General features: G+C 46.0%; 1 pseudogene; it reads left to right on the top strand.

Annotated features, from left to right (window-relative positions):
- The first annotated feature begins 17,292 nt into the window (after positions 1 to 17,292).
- LOC126472228 (U2 spliceosomal RNA) lies at positions 17,293 to 17,474 on the top strand (annotated as a pseudogene).
- Positions 17,475 to 18,498: the final 1,024 nt, after the last annotated feature.

The following is an 18,498-nucleotide window of genomic DNA, read 5'->3' on the forward strand; positions in this document are numbered from 1 at the left end:
GGGGCACGTCATCGACAGTTCCGGTCTCTCTGTATCTCCTCCATGTCCGAACAACATCGCTTTGGTTCACTCGGAGACGCCTGGACACTTCCCATATCGAGAGCGCTTCCTGGCACAAAGGATGATGAGTAGGCTCAGACTGGAAAGTTAATCGCAAATATGAATCGATTTTTGAATCATTGAAACAACATCGCTTACTCTCTCAAGCCGTGCACTTTCATTTTGTTTCGTCTTGTACTTCAGGATGTTTCAGTTTTTGTTCTTGGTCAGTGTATATAGCACTTGGTCCACTGATGAAGCAAATTAACTCTACGTTTGGGAGGTAATGAAACCAACTGAACCGACCTATGGTAGTCTAATTTGATTTTATAGAAGATATGAATTTCTACATGCTACTTGGCCTCACATGTGTAAGTCTAATAACGAAATATTACGCAGTCGACGAGATATCTGTCAGAGGAGTGTAATTTTCTTATATCTTCATAATGAAACTGAGATGTTATGTGATATTACGACCTCGAAGAATACATAATTTTTTACTTCATTAAATTTTTGATAATCCAGAAAAACTATCATTACGCGTTGGCATAGTATTCTTAATATATCGCACGCAAGCAAGAAAAGTGATCCAAGTCAAAAAACAGCAGTTTTAGTTTATGTAATTGAAAATACTTCTGAAGTGTCCCAAAGTCCCAAAAATTCTCGAATCTGTGTGGTGTCACCGCCAGACACCACACTTGCTAGGTGGTAGCCTTTAAATCGACCGCGGTCCGTTAGTATACGTCGGACCCACGTGTCGCCACTATCAGTAATTGCAGACCGAGCGCCGCCACACGGCAGGTCTAGAGAGACTTCCTAGCACTCGCCCCAGTTGTACAACCGACTTTGCTAGCGATGGTTCACTGACAAAATACGCTCTCATTTGCCGAGACGATAGTTAGCATAGCCTTCAGCTATGTCATTGGCTACGACCTAGCAAGGCGCCATTACCAGTTACTATTGATACTGAATCATGCACAGTCAAGAGCGACGCTCATCATTAATGGATTAAAGTTAAGTACTCCACCAGCTACGTCCGTTTTTCTAAATTCTAATTTCCTTGTCCTGTTCCAGACCTCACGCCAGCCTGCGTGAGCTAAAACGCGTGCCTTTCGGCTTCCTCTAGTAACCCGGTGTTGGCTCTCCTGCCAACCCACAACAATCTGTATCTCCAAATTTGTCCACTTCATGTCAGTTGTGATAGTTTTCTTGCCGGCTACTTCATGCTTCGCCACGGCTAGAAGAATGTCACTTCAGCGTTTCTACCGGCAGGTGAGCATAGGTCATTCAAGATAGGCGCTGCAATCTGAGTTGCCACACATTTCATGTAAAATATAAGTTGAACGAAATTTTTAATTCATAATCCAGTCACATTAATGTGAACAACTGCCAAATACATGGATAACCATCTTTTGCAGCGCGGACGTGGGGGAAGAGGGTCACTGAGGTTCTGGAAGAGACAGAAACGGATGAGGAGCCATACCGAGTCCAGTCTTGTGGGCAACTGCGCTACATTTCACGGTTGACGATTCATGGCGCAAACAGCCTGGTGAAGGTGGTCCCACAGACTCGCGATTGGGTTTTAATATGAGGGGTTTTGTGGCCAGGTGAGAATGTAAACTCATCCCGGTGCTCTTCGAGTCACGTTCGAGCACTGCGTTTCCTGCACAGGAATAATAAATTGTACATACTGGTCCCCTAGGATAGTTGCATACTTGTATTGATACATTGCACCTTCCGGAATGACGAGATCACCCACTGACTGCCACGAAGATATTCCTCGGATCATAACGCTCCATACACCAGCTGGGCGCTTTGCTTTCAGACATTTTCCGGAGCAAATGCTAACGACCATCTGTCCGCTGGAGTACAAAACGTGATTCATCTAAAAAGGCTACCTGTCCAGTTGCGGTACTGGCATGCAAAATACAGCCTTCGTCGCCGATGAACGGGTGCATGATCCAGGAGCCTCCTTCGGAGTCCTATTTGCAGCAACGTTCGGTAAACAGTGATTGAGGAGACACTGTTGGTAGCTCTCTGGTTTACCTGAGCTGTCAGTTGCTCAACAGCTGCACGTTTGTTTTCCCGGACACGTCTCCGTCGCCGTCGTTCACCCCTGTCATCTGTGACCCATGGTGCATCACTGTTACCTCGGCACCGGTTTTGGATAGCACCATTTTGCCATGCACGGTGTACTTTGACCACGAACTCATGCGGAGAGCTCACAGTCTTAACAGGTACTGAAATGCTTCCACCCTTGGCCCGATAGCCAATGGTCATTCACCTTTCAACATCAAATAAATCGCTCCGATTTCGTGTTACGTCAACGACCGCACTGTTTTCCGCATCCCCCCGACACACCTTATGTACCCTTCTCTGCTATAGCTGCCACCTGCCATGTGTGGGTGGTTAACGCACGCTGACGTCGAACATAGGCGGTGTTCACATTACTGTCAGTAGACCGTGTATAATTCAGTCTCTCTGTCTGTACAGTGTCTAAACCTTACATTACAATGGCTTTCAGACATGAATGTACCTAACTGATCACCCTTTGTAAATTATACTAATTTTCATATATTATGATTTTGTGTTTTGTATTTCGCTAGTAAAGCAATTTCGAATTTGTGGTATCGGCTGCTCTTTCAAAGAAGCGCGCTGCGAATTACTCCGCCGCGTTTCCTACAGCCGCCACAGCTGCACGAGGGCGCTGCCACGAACTATTACGCCGCTGACAATGAAACGCCAGCATTCTCTCTGCGGAGCTCCAGCGGTGGGTGTACTTAAGTTCGAACACTCATGCAATTGCCGCATTTTGTGTGGTTGCCAATTGAATAACATTTACACACTTTTATAGTGGCCAGGGCTCCATTTTTTCTGAACTGACATTGTACTGAAGATAACAGATTTATAAATCCTTTGTATATGTATATGTTTCAACATTCGAAGCTAGTGTTATCGACTGACGCTGAAACTTCGGCAACCAGATGCAGAATAATTTAATATCTGAATTCTCTGTTCATGAACAGTATCTGTTCCTCGCTCCTGTATCCACTACAGAACCACTCAGAGTTCAAAGGAAGACGTAACAAAATTCTTTTCCATTTTTTATTCCAACCTAAGTACTAATTTTGCTGACAGAGGTTCGAATGTGATATTACATTACAGTAAGTTAAATAAAATATGTGAAAAGCGGCAGAAGTATTATCTGAGGTGTGATAACAAAACGAAAAACGTTTTAGAAAAACAAGAAAAATGGCGTAATTCAAAAAGGTAATAAATAGTTACCTGTAAACACACCACATTCGACGAGAACAGAACTACCTGTTCATAATACTGTTTTATGTAACATAATGGAATTTACTGCCAAAAGCACTACTTGGTATGGAAGTTATGCCATTTATGCACAAATTTACAGAGCTCCTTCAGTCTGTTTTTCTCAAGTAGTGAGTTTTTGAATTATGACACTGTTCTTGCCGCCTGTGATATGGTCTCAGTGGGTAATATCGAAACATTGAAACTACTCTTCATGTGACGCCTCATTGAATATGACATAATCGAATATCACGGCTTTTGCTAGTGCAGTGGTTCACTGCGTCATAATTTCTTGACAGAATTCCAGTAATGAGAGTCGAACTACTGCGTGAATATTTTCTCCCTCGTTACTCTCATTCTGGATGAAGTTTTTTCATCTACAGTGCGTCTGGAAAGCTCTCGCTTGTTAAGACTATGAAGAGGAATACTTTTACAAAATCTCTGAAAGAGATAAATGGGGCGAAGGGAAAGACGCTAAATTACTCATTCTGCGTCTTTTACAACAGCTGAGTTTCTTTCTCGTGATAGGCTGCTTTCTCATTAAGGTGACTTTTATAATGAAATGAACCGCTGATGCGAGGATCAAATAACTGGATGAACAAACAACGGTTTCTTTTCATTTTCGTACGGCTTTGTTCCTATCCTGAATCTGAGCTTATTTATATCATATTACTTCTCAGAATTTTAGTCTAAGTTATACATTTCCTTCGTGCATCTCCGTCTGCAACTGTCAAAACAGAGATAATTGTTTTCGCCTCCCAGCTGATGGATCTGTTTGCTTTCCGCAAACTAACAGATTACCCGACTATCGTTACAGTGCAGAAGCTCCGTAACAAATACGTATCAAAAGGCGAACTTGAGTTAGGAACACGGGGTAAAAAGTTTTTAGTTAAACACGGCCCAGTGGCCATTTGTATAGCCGGTAGAAAATCTCTCTTACTGTAGCTATGTTACAGTATATTAAGCAATGTTTGAACGACGAACTGCAGATGTGCAAATCGGTTAATTCTTTAAGCATAAGATTTTAACTGAGCTGAAATTAACGCTCAAGTTATGGTAACATATTCATATGCACCGTTCGGATATTTCTTGCAGAAACAAACATCTTAACTGGAGCAAGGCGATGGTTCAAGTTTGGTCACCGCTGAGACCTTGGTCTAAAATATGTTTTAACCGTCTGAAAAATCTTTTAAGTACAAAAACCTTGTTTTTCTAAGAGATTTTGGAACTACGCCACTTCTATACATAAAACTTGTAAGAATCGGTTCAAACATTGCACGAAGGTAGATAAATGAATAAAGTCAAAACAATATCTTTTGTCCAAAAATATTCATCCTTTGTCGAGATACTATGGTTTAAAGTCGAGCTAAATGTAGCACGTTCAATTCTTTTCTAAATTAAATGAATGTCGGAAACGGTTTAAAATGAAACAAATATATATATATATATATATATATATATATATATATATATATATATATATATATATATAATGCGTTATTACTACAAAACTGAAAACTCGCTTTCAATATTCTAGCTTCATTCGGATCTTATGTGCCGCAAGCGATTTCTTCTATGTCTTTTTATGCTCGCCACTTCTATATTTCATTATTGTGTGACTTGATTCAGAATTTGTAAAAAGGTAGACAAATACATGTAATCAATGGCCGTCCTGTTGTTTTATAAAATCTTTATCTATTGCCACTAAATGGCCATCTAAGATTGCATATAAATGCACCTAAATTCCGGTTTTACGCAAACCGCACGTCCTAAGACGATTTAAGGTGTTGCAGATCACAATAAAAAAATATATGCTTCTGGTAATTATAAAAAGCGTTTGTGAAAATCTTTCATCGTTTGAGTTTTACTTGTGAGAAATCACGCGTTTGCGCATGAAACTGTGTCACGCAGAAATGTGTTGCATTTTAATCGCTACGTTTGCATACAATTAAAAAGCTGATTATGAAAGTTGATTATGTTTTCGTTGTTTATACGTCATAGATTTTATTCATAGGTGGCTTAAAACCCTCGAGAAATCTTTGGACGTGCAAAACTATGCATGCACCAAGCCAAAATTACGCCCAGCCCTGTTCTAAATCAATACAGTTTGATCAAGCATTTAAAGCTTTATCGAGGCACACGCAGAAAATTAAACTAATCCGAAAATTGCTATAAAGATAATTGTGAGAGGCTCGATCACCTGATTTCTAAATATTCTAAATGTTTGCCCGCGTTCTTTTTCTTCAAAAACCACTATGCCATCTTGTAGAAAATTTAATTCTGACAAAACAAGTCTGAGTTCGCCAACCTTCGCACAGGATTGAAAAGTTGATAGTATTTTCTTTTGCATAAATCGTTTAGCACTCCTGCTTATTTCACCCAATCATACTCTAACTTAAGTCTCACTGGTTGTTGCAACATCTCGTGCCAAAATTATTCACGTGATTTTTTGTAGTGATGATTTATAATTTGATGTTTATTTTATTGCATACATTAAATAAATAATGGTAAGAAATTTGAGATAAGAGATAATAAGAACTACCTTCTCTTGTTTTGTTTTAGACGCAACATTTCATTTACAGCATCATTTGGGAAATTTTCAGATATTTCGAAACGATAGGTTTTTTCAGCTGACCGGTTGGTTAGATTTAACCACAGGTCGATAGGGTTTCCCATCAACTGAACATATTTTGGTCCATTAGTCAAATTGCCCAGAGGTTAAGTCTTCACCTAGTTAAATGGTCAAATGATTTGTCAATTAATCAGATTAACTGCTTTGACAGTTGTTTCTTTTTGTATCTTAAGATGCTTTTCCCTGCTGGTCGCAAAAACCTTTGGACGTCGAAGAGCCAGCCTATCGTTGCGCATTTTTGCCCACAATTCGTGATTTATTATGAACAGGCAGTAGGACAATGTCTGTTCTATCACACTTTTGGTACCAAATTGATATGAAAATAATTATGCATATTAATTACCCCAAACCCTGATGAGAGCATGAATTTTCCCCAGTCGGAACAGGGGTAAATTCTCCCTCCATCTAGCCACACAGTCCGAGGTGCCTTGCCACGGTTCGCCCTGCTCCCCATGTCGGAGATTCGAGCCCTACCTCAAGCATGGGTGTGTGCATGGTCCTTAGCGTAAGTTAGTTTAAGTTAGATTAAGTAGTGTTCAGGGCCTAGTGACTGATGACCTCAGCAGTTTGGTGCCATAGGTACTTACCACCAATTTCCCCCTCCCTCCTCCACCCATCCCAGGATATGGCGGGAAATTGAAATTTTGGTGGGAAATTGAAAAAAATGGCGAGAAATTCAAATTTACTGGTGGGAATATCAAATTTTGTGTGTTCACCTTGATGTTCAGAGACAAGTGCACTAGATGACAACAGAACCAACACAGGAAACTGTTGACCCCCTCCCAACGTCCCACCCCACTCTTGACCCCTCACCCTCTCCTCCTTCACTAGTGTGGGAACTTATGTCTGTGCTGAACTGCCAGAGATGGTGGACATAGCTCTTCATTTTCTACACAGTGCTGAATATTGTTTATTTAAACAATTTGAATTGGGTGAAGGTAGTTGCCATTGATCAGGCACTAGACAGTAGCTCCATCCAATTTTGTCAGTAACTGCCAAATGTTGAGTGACTATTTCTCTCTAGTCAAACAGTAGAGAGTTGCTCCAGCCAGTATAGCCAATAACCCTATGTGGGAATGATGGATAATAATAGCAGGATGGCAAGTGATCATTGAAATACAGGGGGCTAGAAATCTGCCAATCTACAAGTGAATAGCTGCTGGGAGGAATGTGAGGATGGTTAATAACATTAGAACCGTAATACACTGTTCCAGGGCGCCGTTTTTTGTGTTAGGCTGGGGTACAGCATCAGCAGTAAATGGCAGTCTTACTGTCTTGGTGTAAGAATAAAATTTCTCTATTGTAGAATGACATCACTGCAATGATATCATTGAGGTGCATGTTGAAGATGTGGCAGTGGGACTTGAAGTCCTGTACCACACTGAACAGTGGACGTTCAAGGCAGCAGGCAAGAGGGAACACAACCACATAGGTAGTGCAACTGATTGTCGTACCCTGGACGTCACATGCTGAGTGGTTGTATCAAGACTAACACATTATTAGTGGCCATAAAAGGGCTATCGTTAGTCATGGTCTGCATCTGATTCCTCGAGGATGGCAAGTGGGACAGGTCGGTGGTGCCACTGCCAGCTAGTTGTGGTGCCAACGTGGCATAGGCAAGTGACTGTAGCGAGCAGGGCATCCACTTTGTCATAGAGATGAAATACTTTGTCTCAAATGGCCGTCTATAGAGTTACAATGCTTTCTGCTCATGGAGGGCAACAACGCTAGAGATTGGAGGGGGATGCAGGCTACACTGAAGCACCCTTTTCGGCAGGGGTTGGAAGATCTGGATCTAGGAGGAACTAGTCATAGGCATTATGGTCCATGTGGAGGAGCCATAGGTGAGGGAAGGGTGGTTAACTGTGCGGTACAATCAGAGCTTGGTGTCAATGGTCAGGTCACTCCTGTTGAAGAGCGTTTACAACGATTTTATCAGATTCTTTCTTTTTTAGTGACGTATTCTGCATGTCCATGGGAGAGCAGTTTTTTGTCTATCCGGACACCTGGATGTTTGGTGTCTTGGGACCATAGTCCCAGGACACCTGCACTGGTGATATTGTGGTGGAGGACTGGCGCCATTTGATGAAATAGGCCGTGGCAGTTTTGGTGGCACTGAGGGCAATCTTGTTTGAATGACATCAGGTGTGTCCACCTGCCTCTGGACATGTGCAATGAGCTGGTCCATGTTGCGGCTGGTCATATAGAGCGCTGTATTGTCGGCTTATTGAGCCAGGTGGCAGTGTGGGATTACTGGCATATCAATAACATAAATGTTAAGGAGGATGGGAGACAGCACAGAAGCTTGAAGGGTACCCATTGACCTCTGATCTAAGCTTGAGCGTTTTCCTTGTAGAGTAACCTAAAAGGTTCTATCATAGAAGAAGTCATCCACAATAATGATATAGACGCCTGTGAGGGTCGTCTGTGTCAGCATTTTGTTCACAAGATTGTCGTGCCAAATCTTGTCATACACATTTTGTAGGTCCAGGAAAGCCACTGGTGTCAACATGGTTGGGTTAAGGCCCTTGCTGACATGTTCTGTGATCCTAAGAACTTGGAGTTCAGCTGACAGGTGAGAGGTGAGTCGAAACTGTTCTGGACAGATTGTCCCAACCATTGCCAGAGGCTGGGAAATGTGATGGAGGATCTTTGCCATGGTATTCAGAAGGCTAATTGGCCTTATGTAAGTAGGGAATGAACCATAGGATCTTTTGAGGGCTTGGGGATGGGAATGTGTTTCACCTGCTTTCTCGAGGGGGGGGGGGAGGGGGGAATGCTGGTTGTGAGACATCAGTTCAGGAAGAAGACCAGTAGCTTGTGCAGAGCTGATGGAGGTGTTCATTTAAGATTCCATCCAAACCTGGAGCCAACTGCCCATGCTTCTGCTGGAGGATGTGCTGGACTTCTGTTGGGGACATAAGGTGAGGGACAGAAAGTGATGGTCTTTGCCTGAAAGCAATTGGTCCTGAACCAGCAACTGGGTCTGGGCCTGAAATGCTTTGGCAAGAGTTTCTACCACACTAAGGTCATCATCAGTTAAGCCACTCACTGTACAGATTGGATAGTTGATCCACACTGTGGAACATCATAGGGCCTGGACAATAGCCCATTCTGATTTATTTTGGAGGAGAAAAGGGGACATCTTGTCCTCCCATTGTTCCATTCTACAATCGACGAGGCAGTGGCAGAGTTCACATTGCATATGCCTCACGTGATGCTTATCCTGAGTGTCAGGAAACTGATTCCATCACCTGTGGTAATGGTGCTTCTAGATTTCCAGTTCATGTAGTGCGGGAGGCTGGTCATCCAGTGGGGTTAGTGCCCTCGGGACAACGGAAGTAGAGGCCATAATTGTTTTCTGGAGTTTTGTAGTTAGGAGATCAACAGCGCTAACAAGATTGTCAGGCATTGTCAGGTCAAGGTTTCGCTGGGTGGTGTTCTTGAGTATCATGCAAAATTTGCCCCAGTATGTGATAGTCAAAGTAAAATGGACATCTAAAGACAGAGTGACATCTATAAGGTGCAGGAGAACTGGGTCGCGCTCAGAGGACATTTCGCTGAGTGTTTCCAACGGCAACTGCACCATAGTGTTCTTGAAAATGGCCACATCCAGAAGATCTGTCTGGCAGTCTAAGTAAAGTGGAATATGGATGGGTGTGTGAGGTCCATAGAATGGTAGTACGAGAGGATCTTTCAGATCAAGGAGGGTTCTGCCCTTGGGATTAGCAACATGAGAATGCCAAGGGGGATGCTTGGTGCTGAGATCTGTCCCAACAATGAATTTGTCAAATGATGTCAATATGTGGAGGTCTGCTTTAGGAAATGGTATATGAGGGCTCAAATACACAGCAAAAGTGATAGCACCAAGGTGTGTAGAAACAATGACTGCCATGGCCTCTGTATGTTCTAGTGGTTGGAGAGTCTGATGATGATAAACAAGCATCTTATGTAGAAGCACTTCTGTGCCTCCACCTCGGCAATGAAGTCGGCTCATGTTGTAGAGATGACAATTGTCTGTGGGTCAGAGGTGGGTATTGCACAAAAGTGAAATGTCCACATGGTGGTCGTAGAGCCAGTGTGTCCATAACACCCTGGCCCTTTGTACAAGACTCCTGTAGCAACATCATTAGAGAATTAAAAACACTTATACCTATATAAGAGTTGCATGTGACATCCTAGCCAACAGGAAAATGGGAAATAAATCGTAAGATATTTTTTTGAATGTGTTGCAAATTATCATAACTGAACATGGCGTCTCAAGACAATAACCTGATCATTCGCCTCCAGTCTAGTTTAGTGCCATCTACCAAGTGCATCGTTTACCTTAGGAGAGGGCCAGCTGAGAGACTGCCAGTTGCCACAGCCTCAAGCCTCAACGTTCAGCGGTCCGACCCCCTTGTGACCACATCTGCCACTGACCATGGCACAATGCGGCTCGAGTTGGACTAACTGCAGTTACACCCCTGCCACAGACACCCCAGTTCAAAAAATTCGAAACAGAGATATTGTTTTGACAATATACCTTGAATTTCTCATACAAAATGTAGATTCCTCCCATATGAGTTATTTTCGAAAACAGAAGACATCTTGAGTGTTGGATCCCGTCACATCGAAGTCGACAGATTACAGAGCCTGTGCTACCCTCAGGGTGCAATGTACAGTTTCGAAGCAGGTGTTGCTGAAGCTGTCTGTCATCTGCCTGCTTGCCTGCCAGCCAATGTCGTCCGTCTGCCATCGCTGCCGCTGTTGTCGTCCGTCCATCCGCCTGCCTGCCTGCCTGTTCGCCATCGTCTGGGGCTCGCCGTCACCACCACTGCATCCACCGACGCGGCCCGGTGCTCGCCACCCCCTGTTGTCCATCTGTCGCCTCTGTCCGCCGCCGCCCATCGTCACCGCCAGATGTCCATCTGTCTCCTTCCGTCCGCCGCCATCCATCGACGCCGCCGCCTGGTGTCCATCCGTCCATCCATCACCGTCCATCCATCATGAGCCTTCGCACCTTCACAGTCATCCACACCTCCCCCTCCCCCACTTCCACTGTCATTTCCCGGAGTGCAGCCCTTGGCCACCCTCCCTATACCTCGCCTCCCCTCCCCCACTCACCCATTTCCCCATCTCTTCCCCTGCTATGTACCCCCACATCTACACCCTTCCCCCAGCCTCCACACCCACAACAGCTCCCACTCCTGCCCCCAGCCTCACATATGACTCAGATGCCACCACTGTTGCCACCTGTCAGGTGGATGGCTTCCCCTCTCTCAACCCCCTGTCACTTCATCATCTGCATTCCCTGCACACATCACGTCACACCATGCCACAATCTCCACCACTGAACCAGCTGCTTCTCCCTGTACCTCCACCAGGCCTATGGGATCTGACACCTGCCACCTCCCTTTCATCCCTGTCTCTCTCCCCTCCTCCCAGCCTACAGTCTCCAAAATACTACAGAAGATAGTCACTGCCAACTCTGCTCCTGCCACTTCGCACAAAAATTCACCACCTCTTCCCCTCCCACCGTCGTCTCTATGGACACAACCTCCTCCCCTCCTGACACCCATACCCTAGCTCTCACTCTCCACATCTCTTGTCCTGACAGCCCCGGACCCTAAGTTCCTTGATGCCCATACCCTAATCATGGAGATACGAAAATATCTACCTAGTGCTCCCATGTCCCAGCTGATTCACTGCATGGACTCAGTCCTCATCAAGACCTCCACCCCTCCTTTCACATGGACCTCCTCCATAAACTCCAGTGAATTATGTTTTGCCCCCTCACATCCCTGATACTCTTTCCCTCCACTTCCTCTCCTCATCATCCGCAGCCTCCCTTTCGCCCCCCCCCCCCCCAATTACCCCACTGTGATCACCAAGCTCAGCCCAGTGTTCACAGAGGATGAGGTGTTGGAGGAACTGAACTCCCACCCAGATATGAAAATCCGCTCTGCCTGCTGTATCCACAGTGCCTATGGTGCCACCTATCTCATGTGTGTTTTTTCAGAGTCTGCACCTCCACTGACCACCTCCTCACCCAAGGTGCCCTGATTTTCCGCTGTTGCCACCCTGTTGAATCCTCCAAATCCCCTCCTCAATCCTACAACTGTCAGCAATGCCTCAATGATCACCTGACCCCCAACTGCAAAACCCCCCAACCTGTTCCCATTGCAAGGCCTACTTTCTAAAGAACTGCCACAAGCTCGCCACCCCTCCTTACTGTAACACCTACAATGGCCCCCATCCCTCCTACTCCCACAAGTGTAAAGTAAACACTCTCCTGCCACCCTTGAGCTTACTGTCCCTGTCCATTCCATTGATCCCTCTGTCCACCCTAACAACTCCCTCTGTCCACCCTCCATGGCTGAAGATGTCATTTGGTTCCTCATCATAGTCCTCCAAAACATTCAAACATTTCAGCACCCCACATCTCGCTGCCTGCACTTTCTTTCACCTGAACACCATTGACACTTACTCCCACAACCAAGCCCACTTCACATTCACCCACCTCAACACCCTAGTTTAAGCGTCTTCCCCCCCCCCCCCCATTTCACCAGCCTCACTGTTCCCACCATTACGAGGCACGACTGTCACACCCTATTCCAGAATATCCACTCCTTCCACACCAACAAATACCTACTCATGGACACCCTCTCCCACCACCAGGTTGACACCTTCCTCCTGAACAAAACCTTTCTTCAGCCCCACCATACTATCTGTACCTCTCCCTATATCCTATACTGCACTGACGCTCCTGGTCCTCAAGCACAGAGTGGATCACCATTGGCCATATTAAGCGTATCCCCATCCGGCCACAACTCTTCCTCAGTGACCCTACTGAACACCATAACATCAGCGTCTGCTTCCCCTCCATTACCATTACCTGCACTACCATCCATGTCTGCTGCACTGCTCCTCTTCCCTATGAATTCATCTCCCACATTGACCCCACCTTCTCCACCTACGTGATTGCCACCAACATCAACAACAGCAGCTCGCCTGCCACCATTCGACTGTGGCATCAGTTCCTGCCCACGACCCAAGGTGGCCTTGTTGCCCTTCCCCAGCACACCCACCCCAAAAGCGACACCACCCCCGATGTTGTCACTGCCTACGCCAAACTCCTTGAGTGTATCGCCTTCAACATCCTTGACCACACAGGTAGCGACAACCTTCCCATTCTTCTCACCATAATGTTTGCTCAACACCTTCCTCTGGCTCCCTGCCCTGAATCCTCTCCAAAGATAGTCCATGGCTGCCACTATGCCAACTGGGATGCCTACCAGGAATCCATTGCTACCCAGGTCGAAAGCCACCCTCTTACCCATTACCATCCTGATGAAATCCTCCACGCCTTGTCCTTCCTTCAGAAGTCAGTTACTGACGCTGTGGAGGCCTATGTTCCTACTAAAACCATCCACCCCCACCGTCCCACTCTCCCTCAGCAGCTGTCGCGAATCCCGCCGCCTCTATCGCTCCTTCCTGCACACTTGTGACAGGGATACACTCCAACGCCACTTGCAAATACAGTGACACATATGGAACCTTATTACAGCAAAGAAACGCTGGAACTGGCGCCAGACCTGTACACAACTCAGCGCCAACCTCGCTATCAACTCCTCGAAGTACTGGTCCACCTTCCATCGCCTTACTGGTTCCCCCTTCTCCATAACGACCATCCCCTTCCCAACAACCCCACTAAGGCTAACCACTTTTCCTCCCACATTTCCAAGGTCTTCTCTGTCCCTGATGATATCCCACTTTAATTATTTCCTTTTCTCCACTGTGATGGAACGTGCCGATACCTCGGTCGCTCCACTTGCTCTAAGTCTCCAGTACTTTGGGCAGCTGCCACCTCCAACTTCAACACCCCCATCACAGCACACGACATTAAACTTATCATCTGGTCAAAACATGGCCCCTGGTCATGACTTTGTCACCTACTGCCACCTCAGAGAATGTCCCTTCTCCTTCCTGACAGTCCTTGCCAATTTATACAACGTCATCCTCTCTACTAGCTTCTACCACGAGCTGTGGAAGACTTCCCGTGTCCTCTTATTCGTCAGACGCAACAAACCCCGTTCTGTGGCCTCTTCCTATCATCCCATCTGTCTCACCTCTATCTTCAGCAAGGTCTTAGAATCCAGTGTCTCCCATCGTATATTCATCACCATCTTACTCAAAACCACCTCCTGCCACTTACCCAGTGTGGCTTCCAACCCTCCCTCTCTCCCAAAGACCAACTCCTTAACCTCGTCCACCTTCTCTCCCTCTAACTTAACTCCTATCACTCTGCCAGTTTTGTTTCCCTCGACCTTCAAAATGCCTACGCCCTGCCTATCAAATTTGTCCATCTGGTTGCTTCCTTCCTCTCATGCTGTCCTTCCTATGTCTCCCTCCCACTATACCAAATCCTGTATCTTTTATCCCACTGCTGGCGTCCCCCAGAGGTGCGTCCCCTCCCATCTCCTCTATCTCCTGTACACCACAATTATACCCAAGCCACCCCGCGTTTCCACCTCCTCCAATATGCTGATGATTCATCTTCCTGGTTCTCTGTCCTACCCCTCAAAGGTCACAACACACCCTCCAAACCCACCTTGACCAGTTCACCACTTGGTGCAACCAGTGGTTCCTTTGTATCAACCCCTCCAATCTCACTAAGGCCAACCACTTCGCCTCCCACCTTTCTGATGTCTTCTCCAGCCCTCATGATCACCACATTGATTATTCTCTTTTCCCAAATGCAATGGAACACACCAATACCTCGGTTGCTCCAGCTGCTCTTCGTCTCCAGTACTTGGGGTTGGTGCCACCCTCCAACATTAACACTCCAATCACAGCACAAGACATTAAACTTATCCTCCACTCAAAACACAATACAGCCCCTGGTCATGACTGTGTCACCTACCACCACCTTACAGAAAGCCCTTTCTCCTTCCTGACTGTGCTTGTCAATCTCTATAACGTCATCCTCTCTACCAGCTTCTACCACGACCTGTGGAAGACTTTCCACATCCTCTTATTCCTCAACCTAACAAACCCCCTTTCATCTCTTCTTCCTATAGTTCCATCTGCCTCACTTCTGTCTTCAGTAAGGTCTTCGAATCCATCCTCTCACATTGTATACATCGTCTCCTTAATTGACACCACCTCTCACCCCCCTTACCCAGTGTGGCTTCCAACCCTCCTTCTCCACTGAAGACCAACTCCTTAATCTCATCCAGCTTCACTCCCTCCAGCTTACCACTCGTCTGTCAACCATTTTTGTTTCCCCTGACCTATGAAATGCCAACGACCGTGTATGGCATCCTGGTCTCTTCTTTAAACTCCAAACCTATGCCCAGACTATCAATTTTGTCCATCTGGTCCCTTATTTCCTCTCACGCCGTCATTCCTACGTCATTCCTACGTCACCCTCTACAACACCAACTACCGTATCTTTTATCCCACTGCTGGCGTCCCCCAGGGCTCTGTCCTCTCCCCTCTCCTCTGTCTCATGTACACCACCAATATTCCCAAACCACAACCTCCTGTCCACCTCCTCCAATATGTTGATGATACCGCCTTCCTAGCTCTCTACACTATCTTTCAATGGCCCCAACACACCCTCCAAACCCAGCTTGACCAGTTAACCACTTGTAAATGATATGGAAATTTGTGGTAAGTTGTATGGGACTAAACTGCTGAGGTCATCGGTTCCTAGGCTTACACACTACTTAATCTAACTTAAACTAACTTACACTAAGGACAACAAACACACCCATGCCCAAGAGAGGACTCAAACCTCCGACAGGGGAGCTGGGCGAACCATGGCAAGACTCCATGGCTACCTCATACGGCCCTTTTGGTTTAACCAGTTGTTCCTATTCGTCTCAAACCCTCCAAAACAGATGAAATCATGATAGGCCACACCACCAGATCCTTCTGCCTTGTCGATTTCTACCTCACCATTTATGGTCATATTATCCAGCTCACCCCTACCTCGCACATCACTTCACCTGGATCCCACACCTGCTGACCATGTACCAGAAAGGAAAATTCCCACTTGCACATCTTGAAATTCCTGTGTGGCAGGACATGTGGATTGCATCCTTCCACCAGCCTTCACACCTACAAATCCCTCATCTGTCCTATCCTCTGTTATGCTAGCGTTGCCTGGATCTCCAACCCAACCATCCGCCCCCCCCCCCCCCGCTTTTACAAGCCCCTCCAAACCCTAGAATATTACGCACTCAGCCTTGCCTTCCATATCCACCTTCCTTCACCCACACAACTTCTGTATGAACTCATCCCCTTCCCCCACCTCCTCCTTTTCCTGCAACATCTCCGCATCCCTTACACTGTCTGCAGGTCTGATCCCCCCACCCACAGGTTTCCTTCTTCTGCTCCACCCCCGCCCATTGCCACGCCTCTATCGCTGTATCCCTCCCTCTCTTCACCATCACACCCTCCATCTCTATCAGCAGGGCAATTTCCAGCATCTCCCCCTCCCAGATGTTGAACTTTGCTGTGACATCTACCCTTCCTTCCAACTGTAACCTGGCCTTGTTCCCCCACTCCCCAGGGACCAATTTTTCCTCTCCCTTCCTTCTCCCAGAGTGGATTTTCCTCCTTCCCGAGTCCCTGCACCCCCTCCTCAGCTGTTTTCCTCTCCTGTCCCTTTCCTCCCCAGCTCTCCTTCGGCACGGCCCCCAACTCGTCCCACTTTCTCTCCCCTCCTCCTCGCCTCCTTATCCCTTTTTCACTTTTCCCTTGGCCCTCCCCTGGCAGTTCCTCCCAGGTTTTGATTCGTTATCAACATGCTGCGTTAGTGTTTTGTTTCGGTGCCGTTATACAGTGTCATCTAGTGATGTGGTTTTAATTGTGTACATGACCTGTTTATCGTCTACGACTGTTCTGTGCTACGCTGCCCATCACATGGCTGTTTTAATAGTTCTACGACTTTCTATGATCTGGCCGTTCTTTGCCTGGTGCCTCTGAATCTATTCTGTGTTTTTGGTGTAAGAAACTTTTTTAGATTTTTGTCTCCGATTTACAATCACTGTTTTGTATGCTTTCTTTCCTTATGTTCCGCCTCTTTTGTTTCTATATTCCGCCATGTTTTCTTCTTTATATTATTTTAAATGTCTTCCTGTCTATTTATGTCTCTCAGCTGAAGAGCAGCGCTTATGCTGCTGCCAGCCTCCCGTTATGGGGAATGGAAATTACATTAAAGGAAAAAAAAAAGATAGAAGAAATGTTCGTACCCTCTTTTTCACATCGCTGAAGTCCCGTTACTTGTGAAAATCCTCTACAGCACTATGGCATAGGCTATATTTCCACTGAGTATTCTCTCATCAGTAAGAAATGTCTGTTCTTGTCAGCTTAGCATCTGCCACGTCCTGCAACACATGGCTAGAATATGAAACTCATTTTTGGGTCATGACGGAGTGCTAAGAGCATGCTCTACCTCTGTCAAAGGGTACCTCCTCACATTAGAAGTCTTCTAAAGTAAACAAGTGTCTTAACACACATGAAGTCTCTCAAGCTAATAGCACAGAGGAGTTGTAAATACCACGTTTGAACTATGTATTACCTTATAAATTCGATAATATAGCTCATTCTATTACGATGATCATCTTTCCCTTTGTAGGTGTAAGACTAAAATTCCATTAAAAGGTCGCTCCACAATGAAAAAACGACTGATTACTGCTCCAATTCTTGAATGATACATGCGGTACTCTCGCTCTCGCTCCACCAGCCTGGCGGCATGTTATTGCCTTAAGATTGATAGGCAATTATTTAAATTGATCATAGTAATCACTCTGCATGGTGAGTAACATTTTTGCTGCAATCGGATTACACTCGCCATGTAACCGTTACAGACGCTTTGGTGACATCTCTGGAGGCTTCCTACAGGCCAGGTAGTCACTTCCTGTGATACCAAAATGGGTGGTATCCATCGTCAAATAGCTGAAGACATCCAACGTCAATTGCTTTCTGTCCCTCGGTTGCACTGTCGTGCAGGTGGAAGTAAGTCCTGGTATACTGCTCCCAAACAAATCCGGCTGAGACCTGTTGGTCTAGGGGAGTGAAGGATGTTTCAATCTCTTCTCCACTCCCACGACACCTCAGCCACTTGGTCTCATGTTCAAATGATTCAAATGGCTCTGAGCACTACGCGACTTAACTGCTGAGATCATCAGTCGCCTAGAACTTACAACTAATTAAACCTAACTAACCTAAGGACATCACACACATCCATGCCTGAGGCAGGATTTGAACCTGCTACCGTAGCGGTCACGCGGTTCCAAACTGAAGCGCCTAGAACCGCACGGTCACACAGGCCGGCTGGTCTCATGTGAAGAGCTGCCACTGCTTCCACTGTGTTGTGAAACTCTGTCAATGCTTCACAGTTGTAGCACTCCCATCCAACAACCCACTGCTCGCCGTGCTTTACAGGTGTTAATGATTGCAGACTCACAAAAGTTTTCCTATAGTTCTCAGAAGTACTGGGCGCTTGACTGCCGCTGAGGTAC

Source organism: Schistocerca serialis, chromosome 3, assembly GCF_023864345.2.
Source record: "Schistocerca serialis cubense isolate TAMUIC-IGC-003099 chromosome 3, iqSchSeri2.2, whole genome shotgun sequence".
Lineage (NCBI taxonomy): Eukaryota > Metazoa > Arthropoda > Insecta > Orthoptera > Acrididae > Schistocerca > Schistocerca serialis.